Genomic DNA, 25,796 nt, shown 5'->3' with positions numbered 1-25,796 from the left:
TTTTAATTTATTTAATTAAGGAATTTTTAACTAATATAATTAATTAAGGGATATTTAAAAATCCCTTAAATACTTGAGGATTTTTAAAAGGTCTTGCCATTATTGATTCTAATTTTGTGAAAGTAAGAGTGAGTTGTCAACTTGGCAGAATCCAGAATCAACTGGGAGATGGGTCTTTAGGTATGCCTGTTGAGATTATTTATTATGTTATTTGAGGTGAGCAGACTGTCAACTGTGGGTGGCACCATTCCTTGGCTGGGGTCATGAACTGTGTAAGCGGAGAGGCAGAGCTGAGCAGCAGCAGACATTTACCAGGTTTTGCTTCCTGTTGCTGTCTCAGGACAACCACCTCAAGCTCCTATTGCTGTGACTTTCCTACCTTGATGGACAGTAAGGTTGGATTGTAGGCACAAATAAGCCCTTTCTTTCTTAGGATTCTGTTGTGGATTATTTTATCACAGCAACCGGAAGAGCCATCATGACAAGGAGGAGAGATTTATTCATTTATTTTCAACCACAGCGCCAGTTCTGCTTCATTAACTGCTTGGGCCCATTTGCTAGATAATATCCTAGAAGTGAGGGATATTATCCTAGAAGGCAGGCAGGGATCATGGAGCAAGGCTCAAGCCAGGGCTGAACTGTAACTCTTCAAGGCCCACACTGAGTATGCAAATCCAAAGTTTACTCGGTGATTTAAGACCATATTAGCTATGAATCCCTGTTAAGGTTTTTAAAAAGACAATTACATACTACCAATATAAAATAATGTCCTTTAAAGAGTTTCTATTTCTGTGATAAAACACTGCAGTCAAAAACAAGTTGGGGGAGGAAAGAGTTTGTTTCAGCTTGCAATTTTACATCACATTCTGTCACAGAAGAAAGTCAGGGCAGGAACCTAGAACAGAAGTGAGGAGATATCCATGGACCACAGGAACTGCTTACTGCATTGCTCCCGTGGCTTGAGTATTTTGCTTTGTTAAACAACTCAGAACCACCTGGCTAGTCATGGCAGCACTTACAGTAAATTGGGTTCTCCCCTATAAATCATTAATGGAGAAAATTTCCCACAGGTTTGTCCACAGGTCTTTTCTAAACTGAGGTTTCCTCTTTCCAAAAGACTATCTTGTGTCACATTAACAAAAAAATTAATGAGGACAAATGGTATAGAGTAAATGGTCCCATCCTAAAAGAAATGAATGGGAGAACAGTAAGGAAAGTCAGGATCAAAACAGGACTAAACTTTATCACTGCAAACATTGAATCATGAACTCTGTGTCTACTATCCAGTTGTAGGTGATGGCATTGTTTCAGCGCATCAGGCTTAGGTATCTCTGCCTCTATGGCTTTGTTGCTTACAGCCTGTGTGGCCTATCTCTTGAGCTGGCTCTACTCGATGCCTTCAGCTTTCTTTGCAGACATTGTACATTCACATTTTCTCCATCAATTTAGAGTGTCCTTTGCAATATAGGCTTCAACTTTAAAGATTCATGTATATAGTCCTTTAAGGTCTTATAATAGTTGGAATCTGACTTTGCTCTACATTATCTGACTTATGAGTCTTTTCTTTAAAATAATTAATGTGAGCCTCTAGTTATGTAAGCCATAATGGCGTACCTGCCAAACCAACAATCAAGACAGTCTATTGCCAGGGGTAACTGTTCTCAGGCTCATTTGGACATTGACTACAGAATTTACCCAGCCCCCACTTCACATGTGGCTATGTGTGATCAAGGACCTAAAGGGATACTCTGTTATCAAGGGAATACATTTCAAATGGGTTCACAGTTTTATAAGCTAGAGCCTATGAGAAGTATAATGCCATACTACTTGCTGAAATTCACTCAAAGCACTTGTATGATGGTCCCAGTGCAAAATGCTTGGTTTTTCTTTAATGAGACAAGTCTCTTTAATAACTATGGTTTCTTGGTCTAAAACTTTTAAGTGTATTTATCCAATGTAACTACACTCTCCCCCACTTCTTTGCTCCACTGTTTGTGGTTCTCACTGGAAACCTGGCTAAAAGTGACCAGCAGTCACAATGCCACAGTCTGAACAATTGTCTGTCTTGAAGTCTCCTCTGCCAAATTAATTACTCCATTACTTTTGACTTCAGTGCCACTCACATCTTGATGATATGAGCAAAATATAATCAGAATCGTTGACAAGATGTGGAGTAAGTTGCCTCTAGTTAAATTCTCAGTGTCGTCAGTACTGTCATGAAATTGCATGGACTCTCCTGGCAGCCATTCCATTGGTGATCTCATCTTTCACGATCCCACTGCATCCACCCTTAGGCTTTGCTCATAGTATTCTGCAGCTTTTCTACCCTGAAGCTCCAGATTCTCCTACATTCTCTTATACACCAGGCCTAGGAATAACAGTCTTAGTTGTAGAAATGATCCACCCCCACTATCAATTTTCTGTATTGATACAAAATTGTTTTATTATCATCACTGTGATCCAAGTTTCTGACACATAGCACTTAAAGGAGAGTTGGTTTATTTTGAGTCATGCGTTCAGAAGTTTCAGTCCAACAGGGTGAGGAGTTTATGGCTGGGAAGTACCCTATAAATCACTATGGAAAGGATGCAGAGAGAAATAAACAGGAAATATCCACGGACAACATTATCCTAAAGATTCACCTCCAGTGACTTATTAGGTCCCAAAGTTTCCAGAATCCTTTGAAGTATGAAGACCAAACAGTTAAAACATCAGCCTTGTAGAGGAAATTTCAATTCAAATCCCAACAATTGGAGAATATACTTTGTAAGACTGAAATTCCTTTACTGTTTTTGGGAAAGTTGCAGGGTTTATACTATGGGCTTTTTGTTTAATGTAAGTCCATTTGACAAATATGTGTACTGTGATACTGTTGGATAGCACAGTCTATAATGTAGAACAAGTTATTTAGTTACCTTCAAGTCTTATGCTTCCTTCTCATTTTCTGTTTCCTTGTTTATTGTCTATTATTAACAGAAATGCATTGGAACATCTCACTGTGATGCATGCGTGTTTGCTGTCCTTATAAACCAAGGAGATTCCCCTTCATATATTTTGCTTGTGTTATTAAGTGTACATACATTTAATATTACTGTGTACTCTTGATGAACTCAACCATGTGTATGTATATGCATACATGCATGTTTGTCCTACTATTATTACTATGATTTTGCTGTTTATACTTTTTCTGTAACATTCACTCTGTTTTAGTTCCATAGAGTATACCTTATTTAGCTCAGATGTTAAGATTTTCATTTCTTTTTCTTCAAGATAGGGTTTCTCTGTATAGACCTGACTATCTTGGAACTCACACTAGGCTGGCCTCGTACTTCAAAAACCACCTGCCTCTGCCTCCCCAGTGCTGGGATCAAAAGTGTGCACCACCACTGCCAGGCAAGATTTTCATTTCTAAAAATTTTATTTTAAGCTTATCAGCATTGTCCTTATGTCCAGTTCTTCAGATAGATGAGGTATAGTTATAATAATAAAATAATAACAATAACAATACTATTCTCCTTTTAAAGAAAAAAAATGTATTGAAGATCTGAAAAACAACTCCTCCAAGACTGACTTTTCCATAAAACTGTGGAGCATTTTGTCATAGAGCATTAACACAAATTATAAAAGTGTGTAGTGTCAAAGGTACAGAATCGCCAGCATTCAAAAGCAGCTTTGACAACCAGGCAATAAAACCCTCTACAGCATGTCTCTCTGCTGTCCATCACTGAGACACTGGTAGAAACTTTGAAATGAGGAAAATAAAGAAAAGAACAGTTTACTCCTTTTACTTTCTGTGTTTAAGATGAAACAGAAAACAAACACCAACTTTGTTGTCCTTTGAGGACCATTAGTGTATATTGCTTGAACAAGAGAAGGACTAAGAACAAAACTGTTTACAGAGATCCAAGCATGAGCGAGGGAAAGCAGACCCCTCACATGGCTTTCCGATGTTATTTGGGAAGAGCCACTTCATAATCACTGGCACTGAGCAAAGTTGCAGAATTCTTCGCCAGGTACTTGAGGAAATCATGTAGATAGTTCAGTAATAAAGCAAGGCTTTCCTTATCTAGAGGTGTATAGGCCATTTCACACAAATAATCTCTGTAAATGTGGTGCACCATACATCTGGAGACATGGGTGTATCCAGGTGATCAGTGAGAATTTCAGCATCCTGTGGTCTCTCAAATTTGTAGAGTAGCTGGGTGTGCAATATCACATTAAAGTACTCCTTTATCCCTGCCACAACCTCATGAACAGCATACTCCTTATTATCTGTATTTCCTCTCAACTTCTTAAAATTTGCATTATCCTCCAAAATGGCATTCACATTCTTCTTAGCAGGAAGATAAAAAAGCTGCTTTTGTCTGGTGATCGAGTCCCAGTCATCCATAAACCATGGTTTCAGCTCTTCAGGAATCTTCACTTTACCTTCAACTCTGTTCATAAATGTTTCTTTATTTTCAGTGAGTGGTAGGATCTACCCTGTGCTCTTGTCTTCCTAGGAGGCTCAGTTGTCTCATTGGTACTATACTACCACCATCTTCGTATCCTGGTGTTTTCTGCTTGTTCTTTTTCCATTTTCACTTCAACATTTTTCCGATGCTGACCAGATGTCTTATTTCCTGGAATAGCCCCTCTCATCTTGCCCTCTGCATATAGTTCCTGATTGGCCTTTTGAAGTTCTTCTCTCTATTTCTGCAGATTGGTATCCACATATTTGAGCACTCTGCTTTCTGGGACCCATTCATCCCAATTTTTTTTTTTTCTTAAAATACATGACGAGGCCACGGTCTAACCAGTGGCCTCTAAGCATGCATCATTCTTGAGTCTTGTCGCAAATAAAGAGTTGCCACATATGAGCATGATTCTTTAAATAACTCTAGTTTCTCCTTTTAGAAACTGTGAGAAAGACTCACTTGTGTTGCCTCTGGGCAACCCTTGGGATGTGGGGATAAGGTATTCTAAGAGTGGATGCTACTGTTAGGATATGGGGTGGGGGTGGGGGTAAATGCCATGGTCCGCTAGCTCAAAAATTGTGCTGTAAACGAAAGCCCATTTTACCCTTTTGTTATTACAAAATTGTTTTAAACAGATATACATACTTAAAAAAATACAGCAAAACCAACCTCATTCGTATGGTAACTTGCAAGCCTAAGGAGCTAATTTGGACAGTTCAGGAAGGAGCTTCTGTTGAAATAAGGTCATCATTGGTGAGCAGGGGGAAGGGGATGGAATAGGGGGTTTTTGGAGGGGAAACTAGGAAAGGGGATAACATTTGAAATTTAAATACAATATCTTACACAAGTAAACAAACAAACAAACAAACAAATAAATAAATAAATAGAAAAAAGAAATAAGGTCATCATCCAGGACACAGTTGGCCCTGCTATCTCTGACAACCCTGTTTTTGTTTTTTCCGGGTGTGAGGAAAGCCTGGCTTCTAGGAAGGGCTAGCATAGGCATGGCATGTCCTGCATCTCTGCTCAGCTCACAGGTGCTCTCAACATATGGCTTCTCTAGTGCATCATCTTTGCTCATGGCAAAGGCTGCGAGGAGACAGTCTCTAGATTGTCTTTGTTTTTCTTGATGTAATTTTCTAGATCATTCCAGATTTTATCTACTTCTTCACACAATTTGTTCTACAGAGTCTTATCTGCAATAGGCAGGTTACAGTGGGGAAGAGTCATATAACAAACTCAAATAATCAGTATCAGAGGGTCCTTGGTGGTAAGATATGTCATTCTCACTGAACTGGAGGTTATCCTGGGAGACAAATTGTCTCAGGCTGTCACAGCCTGCAAAATCATCTCTCAGACCCAGGAAAGTGCCCCTTTTGGGCTGCTTAAGGGTGCTGCATTTAAAGTTCAGTGATGGTGAGTCTGGAAACCCTATGGTGTCATAGATGTTTTCTTCTGCTTCCTGGTGTTCATATACACTTTGGTTGGATGTCTCTTGACCTCTGAGGCCTGCCTTTTTCTTTGAGTGGAGAGAGTTTGTACTGTGGCTAGCCTCTCTTTGAGAAGGCTAACTCTGGGGTGTTCTTGGGAAGAACAGAGCCTCCAGATAATTTGGAGAAAGAGCATTCAGTTTCATCCCACGTAGCAATCATTAATTTTAGGTCTTCAAAACTTATGTTATTGATTTTTCTCTTCTGTGGATGAACAGATAGGCACAGCCAGGAGCACAGGGAATACAGGTGTGGCAGAGCAGCTGGGATAGGGTCCGACTGGGTTCCACCTGCACCCAGGAGCTAGGCTGAGCCACATTACTCTGTGCATAAATCCTTCCAGGGAAGAGCTGGTCTAAAGGAGTGCTTTGACTCCTGGGTTTGGAGGTGAGACTGCTGTTTTCTCTCTAATGACTGAGCAGACTGGTACAGCCAGGAGCTCAGGGAACACAGGAGTGACAAAGCAGCTGGGACAGGGTCCTTCCAGGCCAAATCTATACCTAGGGGCTGGTCTGAGCCACAGAACTCAGTGTTAGGGGAGATCTGGTTACCCAGGGGTGCTGAGACAGGATTACAAAGACAAGACAGGAGACAGGAGGGACAAGTGCCAGTCAGAGACAACAGAACCAATTAATACCAAAGATAACCAGATGGCAAAAGGAAATGTAGAAACATTACCAATAGAAATCAAGGCAACATGGCACCATCCATTCTCCCACAACAGAAAGTCCTGGATACCCCAACACACCAGAAAAGCAAGATTTGGATTTAAAATCCAAATCATGATGCTGATAGAGGGCTTCAAGAAGGACATAAATAACTCCCTTAAAGAAATAAAGAAGAACACAGATAAACAGGTAAAAGCCCTTAAAGAATTACAAGAAAGCAGAACTGAACAGGTGAAGGAATTGAACAAAACCATCCAGGATCTAAAAATGGAGGTAGAAACAATAAATAACTCACAAAGGGAAAAAACTCTGGACATAGAAAACGTAGGAAAGAAGTCAGGTATCATAGATGCAAGAATCAACAACAGAATACAAGAGATAGAAGAGAGAATCTCAGATGCAGAAGATACCATAGAAATCATTGACACAACAGTCAAAGAAAATGCAAAATGCAAAAAGCTCCTAACATAAAACATCCAGGAAATCCAGGACAAAATAAGAAGACCAAACCTAAGGATTATAGATATAGAAGAGAGTGAAGATTTCCAACTTAATGGGCCAGTAAATGTCTTCAACAAAATTATAAAGAAAACTTTCCTAACCTAAACAAAGAGATGCTCATGAACATAGAAGAAGCCTACAGAACTCCAAACAGACTGGACCAGAAAAGAAATTCCTCCTGTCACATAATACTCAAAACACCAAATGCACTAAACAAAGAAAGAATATTAAAAGCAGTAAAGGGAAAATGTCAAGTAACAAATAAAGGCAGACCTATCAGAATTATACCAGACTTCTTGCTAGAGATCATGAAAACCAGAAGATCCTGGACAGATGTCATACAGACCCTAAGGGAACACAAATGCCAACCCAGGCTACTATACCCAGCAAAATTTTCAATTACCATAGATAGAGAAACCAAGGTATTCCATGACAAAAACAAATTTACACAATATCTTTACCTCAAATCCAGCCTTTCAAAGGATAATGAGTGGAAAACACCAACAAAAGGAAGGAAACTACACATTAGAAAAAACAAGAAATTAATTTTTTAACAAACCAAAAAGAAGAGAGCCATACAAGCATAACTCCACCTCTAATAATGAAAATAACAGGGAGCAACAATCACTTCTTAATATCTCTTAGTATCAATGAACTCAATTCCCCAATAAAATGATGTAGACTAACAGACTGGATACATAAACAGGACCCAACATTTTGCAGCATACAGGAAACTCACCTCAGGTACAAAGACAATACCTCAGAGTAAAATGCTAGAGACATAATAACAGATACAGAGGAAATCCAAAAAATCATCAGATTGTATTACAGATTCAATGTAATCCCCATCAAAATTCCAACTCAGTTCTTCATAGAATTAGAAAAAAACATTTTCCAAATTTATCTGGAATAACAAAAATCCCAGGAGCATGAAAATTATTCTCAATAATAAGAGAACTTTGGAATCACCATCCCTGACTTCAAGCTATACTACAGAACAATAGTGATAAAAACTGCATGGTATTAGTATAGGGACAGGCAGGTAGATCAATGGAATAGAATTGAAGTCCCAGAAGTTAACCATCACACCTATGGTCACTTGATCTTTGACAAAGGAGCTAGAACCATCCAGTGGAAAAAAGACAACATTTTCAACAAATGGTGCTGGGTCAACTGGTAGTCAACATGTAGAAGGATGCAAATTGATTAGTTCTTATCTCCCCGTACAAAGCTCAAGTCCAAGTGGATCAAGGACCTCCACATAAAACCAGATATAGTAAATCTAATAAAAGAGAAACTGGGGAAGAACCTGGAGCACATGGGCACAGGGGAAATTTTCTTGAATAGAACACCAATAGCTTATGCTCTAAGATGAATTGACAATTGGGATCTCATAAAATTGCAAAGCTTCTGTAAGGCAAAGGACACTGTCAACAGGACAAAATGGCAACAGCAGATTGGGAAAAGATCTTTACCAATCCTGCATCCAGGAGAAAGGTTATATCCAATAAATACAAAGAACTCAAGAAGTTAGACTCCAGAGAATCAAATAACCCTATTAAAAAACAGAGTAAAGAGCTAAACAAAGAATTCTTAACTGAGGAATACTGGATGGCTGAGAAAAACCTAAAGAAATGTTCAATATCTTTAGTCATCAGGGAAATGCAAATTACAACAACCTTGATATTCCACCTCATAGTCAGAATAGCTAAGACCAAAAACTCAGAGGACAGAAAATGCTGGAGAGGATGTAGAGAAAGAGGAACATTTCTCCATTGCTGGTGGGATTGCAAGCTGGTAAAACCACTCTGGTAATCTGTTTGGCAGTTCTTCAGAAAACTGGACATAGAACTACCTGAGGACCCAGCTATACCACTCCTGGGCATATACCAAGAAGATGCTCCAACATGTAATAAGGACACATGCTCTACTATGTTCATAGCAGCCTTATTTATAATAGCCAGAAGCTGGACAGAACCCAGGTGTCCCTCAACAGAGGAATGAAAACAGAAAATGTGGTTTATTTACACAATGGAGTACTACTCAGCTATTAAAAGCAATGAATTCATGAAATTCTTAGACAAATGGATGGAGCTAGAAAATATCCTCCTGAGTGGCCCCTGGTTCTGGAAAGACTCAGTGAAACAATATTCGGCAAAACCAGAACGGGGAAGTGGGAAGGGGTGGGTGGGAGGACAGGGGAAGAGAAGGGGGCTTACGGGAATTCGGGGAGTGGGGGGGCTAGAAAAGGGAAATCATTTGAAATGTAAATAAATTATATCGAATAAAAAAATTAAAACAGAAAAAAATATATCGAATAAAAAAATGAGTATTAAAACAAATTTAAAAAAAAAAAAAGAAAATATCCTCCTGAGTGAGGTAACCCAATCACAAAAGAACACACATGGTATACACTCACAGACCACATGAAGCTTATGAAGAATGAAGACCAAAGTGTGGATACTTAGATCCTTCTTGAAAGGTGGATCAAAATACTGATGGCTCACAGCCAATCAATAGACTGAGCATAGGGTTCCCAATGGAGCAACTAGAGAAAATACCCAAGGAGCTGAATAGGTTTGCAGCCCCACAGAAAGAACATTAACCAGTACCCCCAGAGCTCCCAGGGACTAAACCACCAACCAAAGAGAACACACGGAGGGGCCCATGGTTACAGGTACATATGTGGCAGAAGATGGCCATTTCAGACATCAATGAGAAGAGAGGCCATTGGTTCTGTGAAGGCCAGATTTCCAGAATAGGTGAATGCAAGTCAGGAACCTGCAGTGTGGGGGGAGAGGAGCAGAGGGAGGGGGATGGGTTAGGGAGTTTTTGGAAGGGTAAAGAGGAAAGGGGATACCATTGGAAATGCAAACAAAGCAAATATCTAATAAAAAAAAAAGAGGTAAAAAGAAACCCAAAACCTTATGTTATCCTAGACATGGTCTATATCCTCACTCATCAACTCTACAGATGACCCAAAAGGAGTCATCCCTCCCTCTCCTCCTGGTGGAGGACTGTTCTTCAGTTCTCTCCTGGGTCAGTACTAAGTATCATTATCATCATCATCAGTAATTCTTACTTCAGGAGGGCATGTGTTGCTTTTATCTGTACTACTGTTCCATAACACTATCGTCTGACCAGGGCTGGAGATCTCTGTGGGCTCGGATCAGTCCCAGATGCCAACTGCAAGGGCAACTTGAAGCGCTCTCTTCTCACAACCTGGTGGAGTTGAGATCTGAGGAAGAAAAGGACGGGAAGAACATCTGGTAGTTATCGTCCTCGTTCTCCTATGGGGACTGGTGGCTTGGAAACAAGGGTTGCTGGGTGTGGTGCTCTGCCCACAGGGTTCTAATATCACCTCCCCGTGAAGCATATTGATAAGTGCAGTGCTGCCCGGCTGGCAGTTCCTCTGGGAAGGTATGGCAGAAGTCATCTGGGTAGAGCTTTCCTCTCTAGAAACCTTCTGGATATCTTGTGCAGTTTTGCTGGTGTTCAATACTTTGTGTGACCTCAAGGGAGGTTCTGACTTCTATCTCAGCCGATGTGGTTCGGAACCACATGGTGTCTTCATCTCTCCCTCAGGACTGTCACAGAAGCCTGGTTGGTGGGTGGCATCCATTTCAAGAACTACTTGCTTGGCCTTAGCTGGGATCTTTGCTGTTGCTGTGTGGTCCTCCAGAATCAGTTTCTTCAGGTGCAGAACCCAGAGACATTTGTCTTGCTAGGATTTGGCCTAAACCGTGTGCTGAAGCTTGGGGTTCTTGGTAGTGGAAGACATTGAAGCTGAGTGGTTCTTTTGGTCTGACCTCTACAAGCATGAGGTTGCCACACAGGATGTGAGCTTTGTATATAAACGTGTCATCTCTCTCTCTCTCTCTTTTTTTTTTTTTACGTGTCATCTCTCTTTTTTTGTGATGAGCAGTAGCTTGCCCAGGAGAGATTCCTCTCCTTTTAGACCCTCTGGATACGGAAGGTTCCAGCTCCCCAGAGTTGGTGAGGTCGGGCCCTTTCCAGTTAGTTAGCAAGTTCTGAATCTCCAATAAGCAGACAGCATGCTCATGGTCCCATTTCATGTCACTGCATCATATCTATAGTATCCAGCACACTATTGTAGCCTTCTGTGTCCTTCTCTACTTCATGTAGAAGGAGATGATATTTGAGAATCCACTGAACCGGATTTAGGAGATAGGACCCTGGGAGTAGTGAGTGTTTCAGGGTTTCCTGGCACTCCCAGAAGAATGTGGTGAGCATCTTGTTTCTCATACACTCAGCATGGCCACAGACCTTGGGTAGTTGGTGCAGTACTGGGTATAAATGTGGAAGTCTTCACTCTTGGACACAAAACACCCTGCTATGGATGCAGGATCATTTTCACAGGTTTCTAGATCTTGAAGAAGTTCTCTATTAAAGTGGTAGATATCCTGTATGTTTCTGAAAAGAGCAGCCCTGTCTTTGGTCCCTAGGGGAATTTGGTTTGGTCATGTACTAGGTAATCCTCCATGATGCATTTTAGATCTTGCACATTGGTCCTCTCTGTCTTCAGGATTTCCTGTTCAACTCTATCTACACAGAGGAACTTGGGACTGGTAGCTGAGTCTGCAGTGGTTTGCTGTGCCCCGCTCATGTGCACTCTCAATGGAGTCCTAGGCTGCTTTTTTCTGACCCCATTCATGTTCTGTGGTCTAGCAGGCTTGTCCCTCTGGCAGTTCGCTGCTGGAAAATGGTCCGTGCTACTATCAGCTCCAGATTTATGGCCCTAGCTTCTTTATCCATTTCCACCAAAGGATAAATGAACCCAGCCCCAATGCTGGCCTGGACATCACTGATCAGCATAATGAAATCCTTTGGCTCTTCCTTTTTGTCGTGTGTGTATGTGTGTGTGTGTGTGTGTGTGAGAGAGAGAGAGAGAGAGAGAGAAAGAGAGAGAGAGAGAGAGAGAGAGAGAAGAGAGAGAGAGGGAGAGAGAAAGAAAGAGAGGAGAGAGAGAGTGAGAAGAGAGAGAGAGGGAGAGAGAAAGAGAGAGAGGGAGGGAGGGAGAGAGAGAGAGAGGGAGAGAGGGAGAGGGAGAGAGGGAGAGAGGGAGAGAGGGAGGGAGGGAGAGAGAGAGAGAGGGAGAGAGGGAGAGGGAGAGAGAGAGAGAGAGAGAGAGGAGGGTCTTCACTACACAAATGGGCAAATTTCCAGAACCCTATTGCATATAGAGATCAATTTTGGGCTGCACCTCAGGAGACAGCTCAATATCTTTGGCTCCATAGACGGTCTGAACGATGACTCTTATCTTTTCCACGATGGGAAGCTGAACATCCGTGCAGGAATTGGAAGCAGCTTTTTTTATTCGCAGCTCTTCCCACAGCCTGAGCCATGTCTATAGACTCTTTCTGTCCAGCAGACCAGTGGTGGCAGGGGACCGCATAAAAGGCACCATCAGGTTTAGCTAGCTAACACACCAAGTTGATTTCTGCACAGATGTCTGTCGTGAAGATATTCAGTGCCACCACCACGGGCACCCCCAAGAGCTGAGTAATCTGAATTTGTATCTGTAGGTTGCAGCAGTCATTAGCCACCAGCTGAACATTCTCCTCTGTATATTCTTTCTTGAGAGGAACCCCAGCAGTTACACTATACCCACCTCCATGCATCTTTAGAGCTCAAACTGTGGCGACCAGCCCAACATTGGGCACCAGGCCAGAAGCTCGGCATTTGATGTGGAAGAATTTCTCCATCCCAATATCAGCCCCAAAGCCAGCTTCAGTCACCACAAACCTTTCTTCACAGACCAATTTCAGAGCAATTTTATCAGTGAATACTGTCAAGTTGCCATGAGTGATATTGGCAAAGGGACCAGTGTGCACAAACCCAGGTGTGCCTTCCAGAGTCTGCATAAGATTTGGCTTGGTGGTATCTTGCATCAAAACTGTCAGAGGGCCTGTTAACCCCAAGTCCTCAGCTGTCACAGGCTGCCCATCTTTGTCATGGGCCACCACCATTCTTCCTAGCTGCTCTTTCATGTCTGCAAGGCTATCAGTCAAGGCCAGCACCGCCATGATCTCGTTGGCCACTGCAATGTCAAACTGTGCCTGCCGGGAATATTATTTCTCAGTCCTTCCCTGTCCAATAGTTATTTTTCTCAGAAATTGTGTCATTCATGTCCAATACTCTGCCATGTCACAGTGAAGGGATCAATTTTGAGGAGGGCGAACTTCTTCATTTCCTCCTCTGTCAGTGTGTTTGGATCAGTTTTAGGTATCCCCAGTTTCTTCAGCTGAGAAAGTTGAGTTTCTGAAAATTCTCTCAGTCAATTGCATAGAGCCTTGTCTGTTTGCGTACTTTCATATAAAACTCTCCTGTCGATGGCTGTGGCCAGAAAGTTATTAGCAGCAGTGATGGTGTGGATGTCCCCAGTTAGGGGAAGGTTGAACACCTATGTGGGGATGCCCTGAGCATATCCACTACCTGCAGCTCCTCCTTTAACTCCAAAAGCAAGTTCCTGGGAAGGCTGCCTCAGACAGGTGAAGGAGTTGACATTCAGGTGAGCTGTCAACACCTCCACTAGTCCAATGGTGACTACTCCTCTCTTCTCTGAGTGCAGTGGATGTGATCTCAGCAACCAAGATGTATTTTCCATCTGTTTGATCCTTTAACCTCTCCAGCAGGGACAAAGGGACTTTAGCTTTGCTCTTGCCATAGATTTTAATTTCATCTGCAAGTAATCCTATCTCCTTGGCAAGGACATCACACTTTTGGACTGTGTCCTCATGAAATCTCAGTATCACTGGGCACAGGCACAAGAGGCTGCAGTTTCGAGCAGTGCCGTCACCATCTTCGAAGCTGCTGCTTTTTGAGCCACCTCCTGCCACTGCTCACCGTGTTCTGAATCTGCCGAGCTGCAGCAAGGAGACTCTCTTCTGCATTGAGTCCATTCATGGGGACCCCAGGCGAACCTCCTCTCAGCTTCCCTGACAAGAAGTCATGGAAGCAATTGAGAATGGTCGTTCCTGATGGGATCCAAGCAGCTGGAATCTCTTCTGGCTTAGGTGAGCCTAAGACCACAATGTCTGCCTCTCGCTTGTCTGGAAGCTGAGGTGTTGCTCACGGGGAACTGATTTCTCAACAAGTTCTACCAAAGCTCTGGCCAAGGGTGAAACAAAATACTCTGGAGCAGTCGCCTTGCACCATCTTCCCCAGATTGACATCGGTCTGGTTTCAAAGCATTGAGAACGTTGTTGCTCAATGAATCTTCAGAGATCTGGAGGGCAAGGCCATGCACTCTGGGGTCTTCATTAATCTTCAGGGTTTTGTCTATGATCTCATGCTTTGTCTGGAGGAAAGCAGATGCGAGTGATGTCCAGATCAGCCTCTTTGCCAAATTCTGGTTCATATCCTGCATCAGGTTTCTCATCACTTGTCTGAATAACAGCAAGAACTGGCTTAAAGGTGTTTTTACTTTTTTATTTTATTTTTTTCAACAAGCTCAGCACTTCCTTGGAATTGTGAATGACATCTCTGACAGTGGAATCTATCCCAGGGGCTTCTGGATTACCCGGGCCATGGCTGTTGAAGGATTGACCATTCTGCAGCTGCCGCATGTATAACCCCTTGGGGTTACTACCTCTGCTGTTGCTGCTTCTACTGACAGAGTGACACAGCTCACGGAGGCTACACACCAGCCAGTGTGTGGTTATTCCAACCACTGTAATGCACAAAATACTTCACTTGTTTGTCCTTTACGGCAACCTTTACACACTTTGCTTCATAAAGAAGAGGCCCATGAGGGCACAGCACTTGCTCATCCTCCTGGAACTTAGGCTTTGGGTCCTGCCTGGGTGCCATTTATAAGGGATTTGCCACTTCTTCCTTCTCCCATCACCCTTGACTACCAACAATACTATTCTAACATCTTTCATTTCTGGGTAGTTTGATCATTGGTTTATCATATGGGTGATAATTCTTTGAATACCTTTGACTCAGTGCCAGGCATTGTGAATTTTCCCTTAGTGAATGTTGAATTCTTTGTACCTATAAATATTATTGACTCTTTTTTTTCTGTTGGAATCAGTTGAGTTGCTTGGAAACAGTTTGATTCCTTTTGTGTCTGTCCTGCTTTTAAGATTTGTTTGCTAGGACAGAGCGGTTTTTAGTCTAGGGCCAATTATTTTCCACTCCTGAGACCTGACCCTCCAAGGACTCTACCCAGTGTTCCGTGAATTATGAGGCATTTCTGTCTGGCTGGTAAGAATAAGGTAGAAGGACTCTCAGGATCAGCACATTGCCATCCAAGGAGGATTTACAAGCTTGAAAGTGCCAGAAATACAAGGAACAAGGCAAACAGCCTGTGGAGAAAGACCTGAGTAGATCAGGCACAAGTATACAAGAATCCTGTCTCAGTGGAATCATACATGGTGTGTTTAATTCCATCATAAAGGTGTTTGAGAAGCCACAAGAGAAGCTGTCCACCAAGAGAGCCCCTTAGACATTCAACATCTAAGACGTTAATTGGAGCCCGGTCATATCAGCATCCTCTGCTTGTACCAAGCTGACTTCGAGATTCCCAGAAGGAAAGAAAAGCAAATATCCAGCTCAAACCACTGTTTAAGTTCTCTCCTTTCTGCTTTCAAGAAAAGGTTTTGAAACTGAGTGACACGAAAAGGCACAGGGTGACTCCGAGTGGTGATGCACTGTCCTACAATTTTTCCCACCTAACTGTGATACAAAACCAGGAAAGTATTCAATAGAGACTATACTTGAAGTTTTGAATTTCAAATCTTTCCCTGTCTAAAATTTGTGATAAAAACACTCTTCCAGGATGCTGGTAGGAGCAAGAAGCTATGGGCAAGGAGTTAGCCTGTGACCCTGAGAGGAACAACTGATCGTCTCAGTGTACTGTGTAACTAAGTTTGGTAGGTTGTTTGATGCTGAGGATTTTTAACTCATTGTGCAGTGTTGGTAGATATCCTCATTACTATGTGTATATTACTGTGGTGTGTATATACTGTGTATATATACTATTATTAGGATTAGGCATTTTTATTAGACAATCATAAAAAATAAACTGTATGCCAAATATTTCCTGTTTCAACTATTCAACACTGGTGGAGTAACAGCAAAGCAGATGGGCTTAGTTACTAGTATGTACTAAAATGATTATATTATGCATTTTCAGGCATGTATATATCGTATTTTGATTAAATCCCCTGCTAACTGTCCATCCTTCCTCCCATGCCCTCTAATGCTTTTCATTTCTTAGATTACACACCTATTAGGCATAATTTTCTGTTCCAATAGCAAATGACAAACACTGTCAACTTCTGTTCCTAAATTGCCACTCGTCTCTGATTCAAGCCTATTGTAATAGTAGTAGAAAAAAGAAGGGGGGTGGTTTCGCTGCCAAGGTGGGGGCATTGATGACCAATGACTTACTACCCAATTTTTCATGATGGTGACAACTTTTCCATGCTATGTTGATACGTTTATTTTGTGATTAAATGTTAAATCTTAGCAATGTGAAATTTTAAGTTTGATAAAAATGAGAAATGATTTGTCAACTTTTTTGGTAAAGTATGAAGAGGGAATTGTATAAGGAAAGAGGCAGAAAGAACCTGCACCTCTTGTCACCCTTGACCGGACACTGATCTTTACACCTGAGAACATACAGGGAGAATAGGGGGGATGTATACTCTTGCAGTTCTAACTTTCAGGATTCTTAAAGCTGATGAAACCTTTTCAAGGGGCTTGAGGATGACACTGCTCAGACCCTTGGAGTAATCAACAGCCTTTCTCTTTTGAGGACTTGGACAATTAGAGCTGTTGTAGAATCCTTTGTCCTGAGTTCTTTTGGTGGAGGTTCTTCTTTCTTTGCAATGCATGTTGTCTTCTTATCCTAGATAAATGCACGTGTGCATATGCCCCCTTTTTATCCCAGGTAAGCCTCTGGAGGAAGGTATTTGCTTTCTTTCAAGAAAAAGACAACAATATTTTTCTCATCTATAATTTTGAGATTCCCCGGAAGCAACAGAGATAGCTATACACATAGAATTTTGTCTTGTCCACTTAGCCTTTCTATATCTTAGCTTCTTTAAATTTAGAATAGGAATCAAAGTACAGCCCACATTGTAAACAGTTATAAGGATGAAATTATTGTTATGATCTGGGTATTCTTCCCTTCCTTCCTACTTTCCACGACATTTCCATTTCTTCAAGACTGGCACAATGTTTTGTTCTTTTCAATAATCTTTCATGGAAACTCAGTGTTAGATGACAGTCATATTACCAGGGGCTCAACTCCTCCAAAGAACTGTTACCCTCAAAGGAGTTCTGGGCCAGCTGTTGGGAAATTTCCTTCTCTCTTGTTGCCCTCAGTGTTGATGGGTGATGGCTGCCTTCTATGAGTGTGAGTTGTTAAGATTTATTGTTTTTCCCTTTTGGAAATCAAACCTGTGCACACCAGGCAAGCACTGTACATTGATCAGTTTCTGCAGTTTGACACCTGTTTTTCTCTATTTCCTCCTGGAAAGAGGGTCTGCTGTTTCTGGAAGATCAACCACTAGCTATCAACATGCTGTTACCTCAAACACAGCAATTTATGCTGGAGAATATTGGTTTGGAGGGGGATTGGAAAGACATGTGGAACTCACTTAACTTATCGTAGCTTCCATAGAGCCTGGGGCTGATATTTGGCTACAACGTGAGTGTTTGATGAATGTGCAATGGATGAACAACTCAGCACTTAGGCTTGCCTGGATTATTTATTTCTCCAAATGAACCAAAGGTTAAAGATTCATCCATTAGACTGGGACTCATGCATGTCTTATTTATTCAATGCAGAAGGCTGGAATTGCAAAATGGTTGGTATGTGGGTTTTCTTTTTATAGTCTCTTGCTTTAAATCAGACTTTTTTCATACTCTGGACTGAAAACTAGTTTTTACATATTTATTTTTTTATTTTCTATATTCTTTGTTTACATTCCGAATGCTTTCCCCTTTCCCAGTTCTCCCCTCCCCATCAGTCTCAGAAGCCCTCTTCCCTCCACCCATTTCCCAATCATCCCCCTCCTATTTCCCTGTCCTGGTACTCCCCTACAAAGCTGGATCAACTCTTTTCAGAACCAGGGCCCTTTCTTGCCCTCTTCTTGGGTATCATTTGATATGCTAATTGTGTCTTAAGAATTCAGACCTTCTGGGCTAATTATTATTCACTTGTCAGTGATTGCATTCCATGTGTATTCTTTTGGGATTGGGTCACCTCACTTAGGATGATATTTTCCAGTTCCACCCATTTGCCTAAGAATTTCATGAATTCATTGTTTTTAATTGCTGAGTAGTATTCCATTGTGTAAATATACCACATTTTCTGTATCCATTCCTCCTTTGAGGAACATCTGGGTTCTTTCCAGCTTCTGGCTATTACAAATAAGGCTGCTATGAACATAGTGGAGCATGTGTCCTTACTGCATGCCGGGGAATCCTCTGTGAATATGCCCAGGAGAGGTATAGCAGGGTCCTCTGGAAGTGTCATGTCTAGTTTTCTGAGGAACTGCCAGACTGATTTCCAAAGTGGTTGTACCATCTTGCAATCCCACCAGCAGTGGAGGAGTGTTCCTCTTTCTCCACATTCTCACCAACCCCTGCTGTCTCCTGAGTTTCTAACCTTAGCCATTCTGACTGGTGTGAGGTGAAATCTCAGGGGGTTTTTTTTGATTTGCATTTCCCTAATGGTTAATGATGTTGAACATTTCTTAACATGCTTCTCAGCCATCCAAAGTTCTTCAGGTGAAAATTCTTTGTTTAGCTCTATACTCCATTTTTTAATAGGGTTATTTCATTCTTTGGAGTCTAATTTCTCGAGTTCTTTGTATATATTAGATATTAGCCCTCTGTCGGATTTAGGGTTGGTGAAGATCCTTTTCCAATCTGTTGGTTGCCGTTTTGTCCTTTTGACAGTGTCCTTTGCCTTACTTTCTAATTTTATGAGGACCCATTTGTCAATTCTTGATCTGAGAGCATAAGCTATTGGTGTTCTGTCCAGGGACTGTTCCCCTGTGCCCATGTCCTCACGGGTCTTCCCCAGTTTCTTTTCTTTTAGTTTCAGTGTGCCAGGTTTTATGTGAAGGTCCTTGACCCACTTGGAGTTGAACTTAGTACAAGAAAATAAGGATGGATCTATTTGCATTCTTCTGCATGGTGATCTCCAATTGAACCAGCACCATTTGTTGAAAAGGCTATCTTTTTTCCACTGGATGTTTTCAGCTCCTTTGTTGAAGGATGATAGGTGTGTGGGTTCATTTCTGGGTCTTCAATCCTATTCCATTGATCCATTTGCCTGCCATTGTACTAATACCATGCAGTTTTTATCACTATTGCTCTGTTGTAATGCTTTAGGTCTGGGATACTAATTCCCCCAGAAGTTCTTTTACTGTTGAGAATAGATTTAGCTATCCTCTGTTTTTTGTTATTCCAGACGAATTTGAGAATTACTCTTTCTAACTGTATGAAGAACTGAGTTGGGAATTTTTTTTAATTTTTTTTTATTCGGTATATTTTTTATTTACATTTCAAATGATTTCCCCTTTCCTATCCCCCCCACTCCCAAAAAGTCCCGTAAGCCCCCTTCTCTCCCCCTGTCCTCCCACACATCTCTTCCCACTTCCCTGTTCTGGTTTTGATGAATACTGCTTCATTGAGTCTTTCCAGAACAAGGGGCCATTCTTCCTTTCTTCTTGTACCTCATTTGATGTGTAGATTATGTTTTGGGTAATCCAGGTTTCTAGGTTAATATCCACTTATTAGTGAGTGCATACCATCATTCATCTTTTGAGTCTGGGTTACCTCACTTAGTATGATGTTCTCTAGCTCCATCCATTTGCCTAAGAATTTCATGAATTCATTGTTTCTAATGGCTGAATAGTACTCCATTGTGTAGATATACCACATTTTTTGCATCCACTCTTCTGTTGAGGGATACCTGGGTTCTTTCCAGCATCTGGCAATTATAAATAGGGCTGCTATGAACATAGTAGAGCATGTATCCTTATTACATGGTGGGGAATCCTCTGGGTATATGCCCAGGAGTGGTATAGCAGGATCTTCTGGAAGTGAGGTGCCCAGTTTTCGGAGGAACCGCTAGACTGATTTCCAGAGTGGTTGTACCAATTTGCAACCCCACCAGCAGTGGAGGAGTGTTCTCCGCACCGTCTCCAACACCTGCTATCTCCGGAATTTTTAATCTTAGCCATTCAGACTGGTGTAAGGTGAAATCTCAGGGTTGTTTTGATTTGCATTTCCCTAATGACCAATGAAGTTGAGCATTTTTTAAGATGTTTCTCCATCTATAGTGATTGCGAGTTTTGGTGGGTATAGTAGTCTTGGCTGGTATTTGTGTTCTCTTAGAGTCTGCATGAGATCTGCCCAGGATCTTCTAGCTTTCATGGTCTCTGGTGAGAAGTTTTGTGAAATTCTGATAGATCTTCCTTTATATGCTACTTGGCCTTTGTAGCTTTCATGGTCTCTAGTGAGAAGTCTTGTGAAATTCTGATAGGTCTTCCTTTATATGTTACTTGGCCTTTGTCTCTTACTTCCTTTAATATTCTTTCTTTGTTTAGTACATTTGGGGTTTTGATTATTATGTGACAGAAGGTATTTCTGTTCTGGTCCAGTTTGTTTGGAGTTCTGTAGGCTACTTGTATGAGCGTCTCTCTTTTTAGGTTAGAGAAGTTTTCTTCCATACTTTTGTTGAAGATATTTGATGGCCCTTTTAAGTTGTAAATCTTCACTCTTATCTATGCCTATAATCCTTAGGTTTGGTCTTCTCATTGTGTCCTGGATTTCCTGGTTGTTTTGGGTTACAATCTTTTTGCATTTTGCATTTTCTTTGACTGTTGAGTCCATGGTTTCTATGGTATCTTCGGCATCTGAGATTCTTTCTTCTATCTCTTCTATTCTGTTGTTGATATTTGCATCTATGGCCCCTGCTTTCTTCCCAAGGTTTTCTATCTCCAAAGTTGTCTCCCTTTGCGATTTCTTAGTTGTTTCTACTTCTGTATTTAGGTCCTGGGTGGTTTTGCTTAGCTCCTTCCCTTGCCTTTTTATGTTTTCCTGTAATTCTTTAAGAGATCTTTGTGTTTCCTCTTTCATGACTTCTTCCTGCTGACTCAATTTCTCTTGTATTTCTTTAAATGATTTTTGCATTTCCTCCTTATTGGCTTCTATCTTTTGGCCCATATTCTCCTGAATTTCTTTAAATGATTTTTGTGTTTCCCTTGTAAGGACTTCTAAGTTTTGATCCATTTTGTCCTGAATTTCTTTAAGAGATTTATTTATGTCCTTCATGTGTTCCTGTAACAGCATCATGACCAGTGATTTTAAATCCAAATCTTGTTTTTCTGGCGTGTTGGGGTATCCAGGACTTGCTGTTGTTGGAGAATTGAGTTCATATGCTGTCATAATGCCTTGATTTCTATTAGTAACATTCCTATGTTTGCCTTTTGCAATCTAGTTCTCACTGGTGTTTGTTGGGCTTGTTGTCACTGACTGGTGCTTTAACCTCCTGTGAGCCTGTAAGGCTATTTCTGCAACACTGGATGACTGGGTTTCCCCTTGCACACAAGAGGAGGGCTGATGTGCTGCCCTCCTCTCGTGTGCAGTTTGAGCCCTGAGGTGTCTTGCCCCAAGCAATGTTATACTTGGGATGTCTCAGTGAACATGGTGCTCCCTGTCTGCTCTGTCATGGTGGTGGGGAGTCACTCCAAATGCTAATCACCATGTAGGGCACAGGACCTACAACTAGCTGGCATACAGACAAACTTATGATCTGCACAGGTTCTGGGTGCAGGCAGACACTGGTGGTTTGTGCCCCCAGAGATCTTAAACTTGGGATATCTCAGTTCCTGGTGCTGCTCTTCTGCTCCATCAGGGAGCAAAGATGGCCGTGGGGAGCCACTCTCTGTGCTGATCCCCATGTAGGGCACAGGCCCCGCGAAAGGCTGGCACACAGATGAACTACCTATCTGCCCAGGTCCTGGGCATAGGCAGATCCCTGTCAGTTTGCACCCCCAGAGATCTTAAACTTGGGATATCTCAGTACCTGGTGCTGCCTTTCTGCTCTGTTAGGCAGCGAAGATGGCAGCGGGGAGTCTGAAAACTTTTTATGTCACTAGAATTGGTATACTTTCAGACTCTGGGAGTCTGAAAACTTTTATATCACTAGAATTGGTATACTTGTAAGGCCTGTCTCCTTGGGTTGTTGTGAGACTTAAATAAGTCCACCCATTGCATAGTACACAGTGCCTAGTGTATAGAAAGTGCTCTATAACTGTAGATGTTATTTGTCCAGTGAATTGAGTGTCAACATGGCTAACGAAGTGGGCATGGTACTAGGAGATATGGAAACGAACACAAGGTTTCATGGTTCTGACAGTTTTCTATAGGAATCTGTGAAGGAGATGGCAAGGAGATGTGTTCTGTGGCAGCTGTGACACTGTTCTGCTAAGAGCAGAGGGAGAGTGTAGAAGGGGCTTCTCATTCAAATGGGAAGGGTCTCAAATTAACAAAAGCTATTGAAATCTCCCTTTGAATGACTTACATTAATAAAAATGTTCCATATGCCAGATGATAACCTATACATTATATCCATTTCTTTAAAAGGTACAACTTAGCCCTACTGAGTATTCTAAGATTTAAAAAAAGAAAAGGAAACCCTACATTTCAAACACAGTGACCTTGGAGCTACCAATCAAGAAGTTCTCAGGATCACCAAGGAAAGAACAGTTCATTTACATTTTTTTTTTCCTGTAGAGGAAATTGTATGAATTCCAGTGTGAACAAATAAGCATTTCGGTAAAAATCAAAGATAATGGGAATGTTAAGTGCCTAGGGGGACTTGGAGAATGCTTTGTGGGAAGATTCTATTTGAACTTTGTATTGATTGTGTTTGAACTGAATATTAGAGCTTGAGTTGGAACTCAACAGATGGGAAAGAACACTGAAGGGATGGGAACGAGCATGCAGACTCCCAGAGTCTCAGAATAGCAAATGTCTTGAGGGGATTTTAAATAATTCAACTTGACTGCAGGTTAGGTATTTCAGAAGAAAGGGACGAACAATCTTTAGACATGGAGTCTAAAGGATAGGTCTTGTAGGGTCTCCCTTGTATTCTTGTGAGGCTACAAATGGATCCAAGATGATGGAGAGGGTAGGAAGAAAAGGAGAGCTCTAAGTCCAGTCACAGTTTGGAAATATTGCTTTTTTTGATAATAGATCAAAACTCTGAAATGTAAAGCAGTCAATAGCCAGATGAAGGTGAGATGAGTTCTAGAGAAGGAGTGCTCTGAAGATGGAAATCTGTTGGGTTTGTTGCCACCATCGATAAAATGATTCCCTTCTGTTTTAAGATGCTGTGTAGCACATCTTAACTTACCTGGAGCATTACAAACTTCATCTGTACTGCTCTGGGGAAGTCCAGTTGAAGCAGGTAGAAATTATGATATATCCCTTGAGAATCAAGAGGCTGTTTCATGAAGGGAAGTGACCTGTTCAAGTTCACAAAGTAACTTGTGGAGAATATGGGGACAGGGATGAGGACATGGATATCTGGAGTCCCAACCTGATGTTCTTCATCACAGGTCACCAGGAGATGTTCCAAAATTCTATCCCCATCCTCATTAAATCTGGGATGTAGACTTCCCAAGACTCATCAGTACCAATCTAGCCCATATGCTGTCCTTCACACCCCTCATGTTCATTTTTGATCCATGTTTTTAACCTTTTACTTCCTAGCATTATAGGTCCTCTGGTTTGCTTTCATAGAAACCCAGAATTTATTTATCTAGTGGTGTCTCATTGCCTCAAGTTTTTCTTTATATGAGAGCCTATCTTGAAGGATGAGGCAGACAGACTGTCTGTACCTTTAAGTAGTTTTCCAAGTTATTCTATATGTTCCATTGACCTCTCCACCATTGTCTACTTTATTAAATGCAAAACTCTAAAACAATGATTTTAAATATGTTGATTGCTACCCCGTGGGAAATTGTATGTCAGATATCCTGCATATCAGATATTCATGCTATGATTCATAATCACAGGAAAATTACAGCTATGAAGTAGCAATGAAAATAATTTTGTGGTGTGGGTCACCTCAACATGAGCAACTGTATTAAAGGGTTACATCATTAGGAAAATTGAGAACCACTGCTCTATAGGAGCTCGTTTGTAAACAAGCCCGTGTATGAATAACTAAAGTAGCAGGCACGTAAGATACCAGTGTCCTATTGCTCCTGAAAGAGTCTGTCCTCCTTCAGGTTCTCTCTGCTCATATTTCACTTATGTAAATGAAGTTCAGAATGTAGTGACAGAGGATTAGCTTATTGCCATATGGCCATGCCTCAACTCCTTCTCTAGCGCATTGGCAGAGATGTGTTCCTTTGTATTTTGTGACATAGCTTTTGCTGACTTATTCTTCAAGTATCACAAGAAAAGCTAGAGCTTTCTGAGCCCAATCTAGGTTAAGAGAAAGCCAAGCAAGCCTCTACGAGTGACTAGCTTTCTATGGATACCTGTCTATGGTAGTTTGAATGAGATACTCCTTTGTGAGTCTTAGGCACATGAATACTTGGTCTGTCATTGGTGGCTGTTTGGGGAGGATTGGAAGGTGTGGCTTTGCTGGAGGAACTGTGGGTAGGCATTAAGGTTTCAAAAGACTACTTTGAGTTTGCTCCCTTGGCTTCCTGTTTGTAGTTCAAGATGTGAGCTTTCCCTGCTGCCTCAGCTGCCTGCTGCCTAATACCCCAACTCTTCCACCATGGACACTAACTACCTAGAACTATAAGCCCAAAATAGATCTCTCCTTCTATAAATTACCTTGGTCATGCTGCTTAATCACCACAATAGAAAAAGAAACTAAGATGTTTGGCTACAATTTTGTTCTTCTCCTGTGGCCTAATCTTTCCTAATCTTTTTTTTTCTAGCCTCTAGATCTACAAATAAAACATCAAGTTAAACTAAATGTGATTTTGAGACAGTCCTGGAAAGTAGAAAGCATGGATTCTGATTCTACAACCTGACTGGATAGGCAGGTTAAAACTCATGTAAGGTTAAAAGAAGGGTAAGCTCACTCTCTGAAAGAGACAGATAGCGGGTAGAGATGAGGCACAGGTGTGGAGATTAGATAGCTTCAGAGGTGGCCTGCAGCAGACTCCAGAACCAGCTTGACATTGGGTTCCATCCCAAACCTGACACCTCACAGACAAGAGAACTTGGCACTTCCCTGATACTGCTGAGACTCAAGTTGCTCAGTGTTGAAGCAATGAACTAACAGATGTTTTGGAACTCAATTCAGTCTCAATTACCAGGAGCTGGAAAGCCCCTCGGTGGAAAGGGTGGAAGAGGTAAAGAGACTGGAATCCAGTGGTATGTGAAGAAACAAGGGGATGGAATGGTAGGCAGGGCTGAGGGCTAAGAAGATGTGGCATAGCAGGGAATCAAGGAGGGCACCAGTGTGGCAATGGAAGAGGTTTTTGTAAGAGTCTTGGAGCATGGCTAGAGGACATGCATGACAGAGTAGAGAAGGCTTGGAACTTTCTCTGAGAAAAGCTTCAGGTTATAGTCACCAGATTGCATAATGCTTAGACCAGAGAGGACCAGGAGATAGCTAGTGCCAGAGACCAAAGTGAGCTTTGTGTCACTCAGGT

The 25,796-nt window shown here is 41.6% G+C and overlaps 2 pseudogenes; both read right to left on the bottom strand.

The window, feature by feature from the left end:
* Positions 1–3,932: 3,932 nt before the first annotated feature.
* LOC127686719 (mortality factor 4-like protein 1) lies at positions 3,933–4,744 on the bottom strand (annotated as a pseudogene).
* Positions 4,745–5,352: 608 nt separating this feature from the next.
* On the bottom strand, positions 5,353–14,506 carry LOC127687969 (pleckstrin homology domain-containing family G member 1-like; annotated as a pseudogene).
* Between the last annotated feature and the right edge of the window lie 11,290 nt (positions 14,507–25,796).

The sequence above is a fragment of the Apodemus sylvaticus genome, chromosome 6 (genome assembly GCF_947179515.1).
Source record: "Apodemus sylvaticus chromosome 6, mApoSyl1.1, whole genome shotgun sequence".
NCBI classification, from domain to species: domain Eukaryota; kingdom Metazoa; phylum Chordata; class Mammalia; order Rodentia; family Muridae; genus Apodemus; species Apodemus sylvaticus.
Note: the sequence above shows the minus strand (reverse complement) of the source record. Positions and strands in the feature narration are given on the sequence as shown.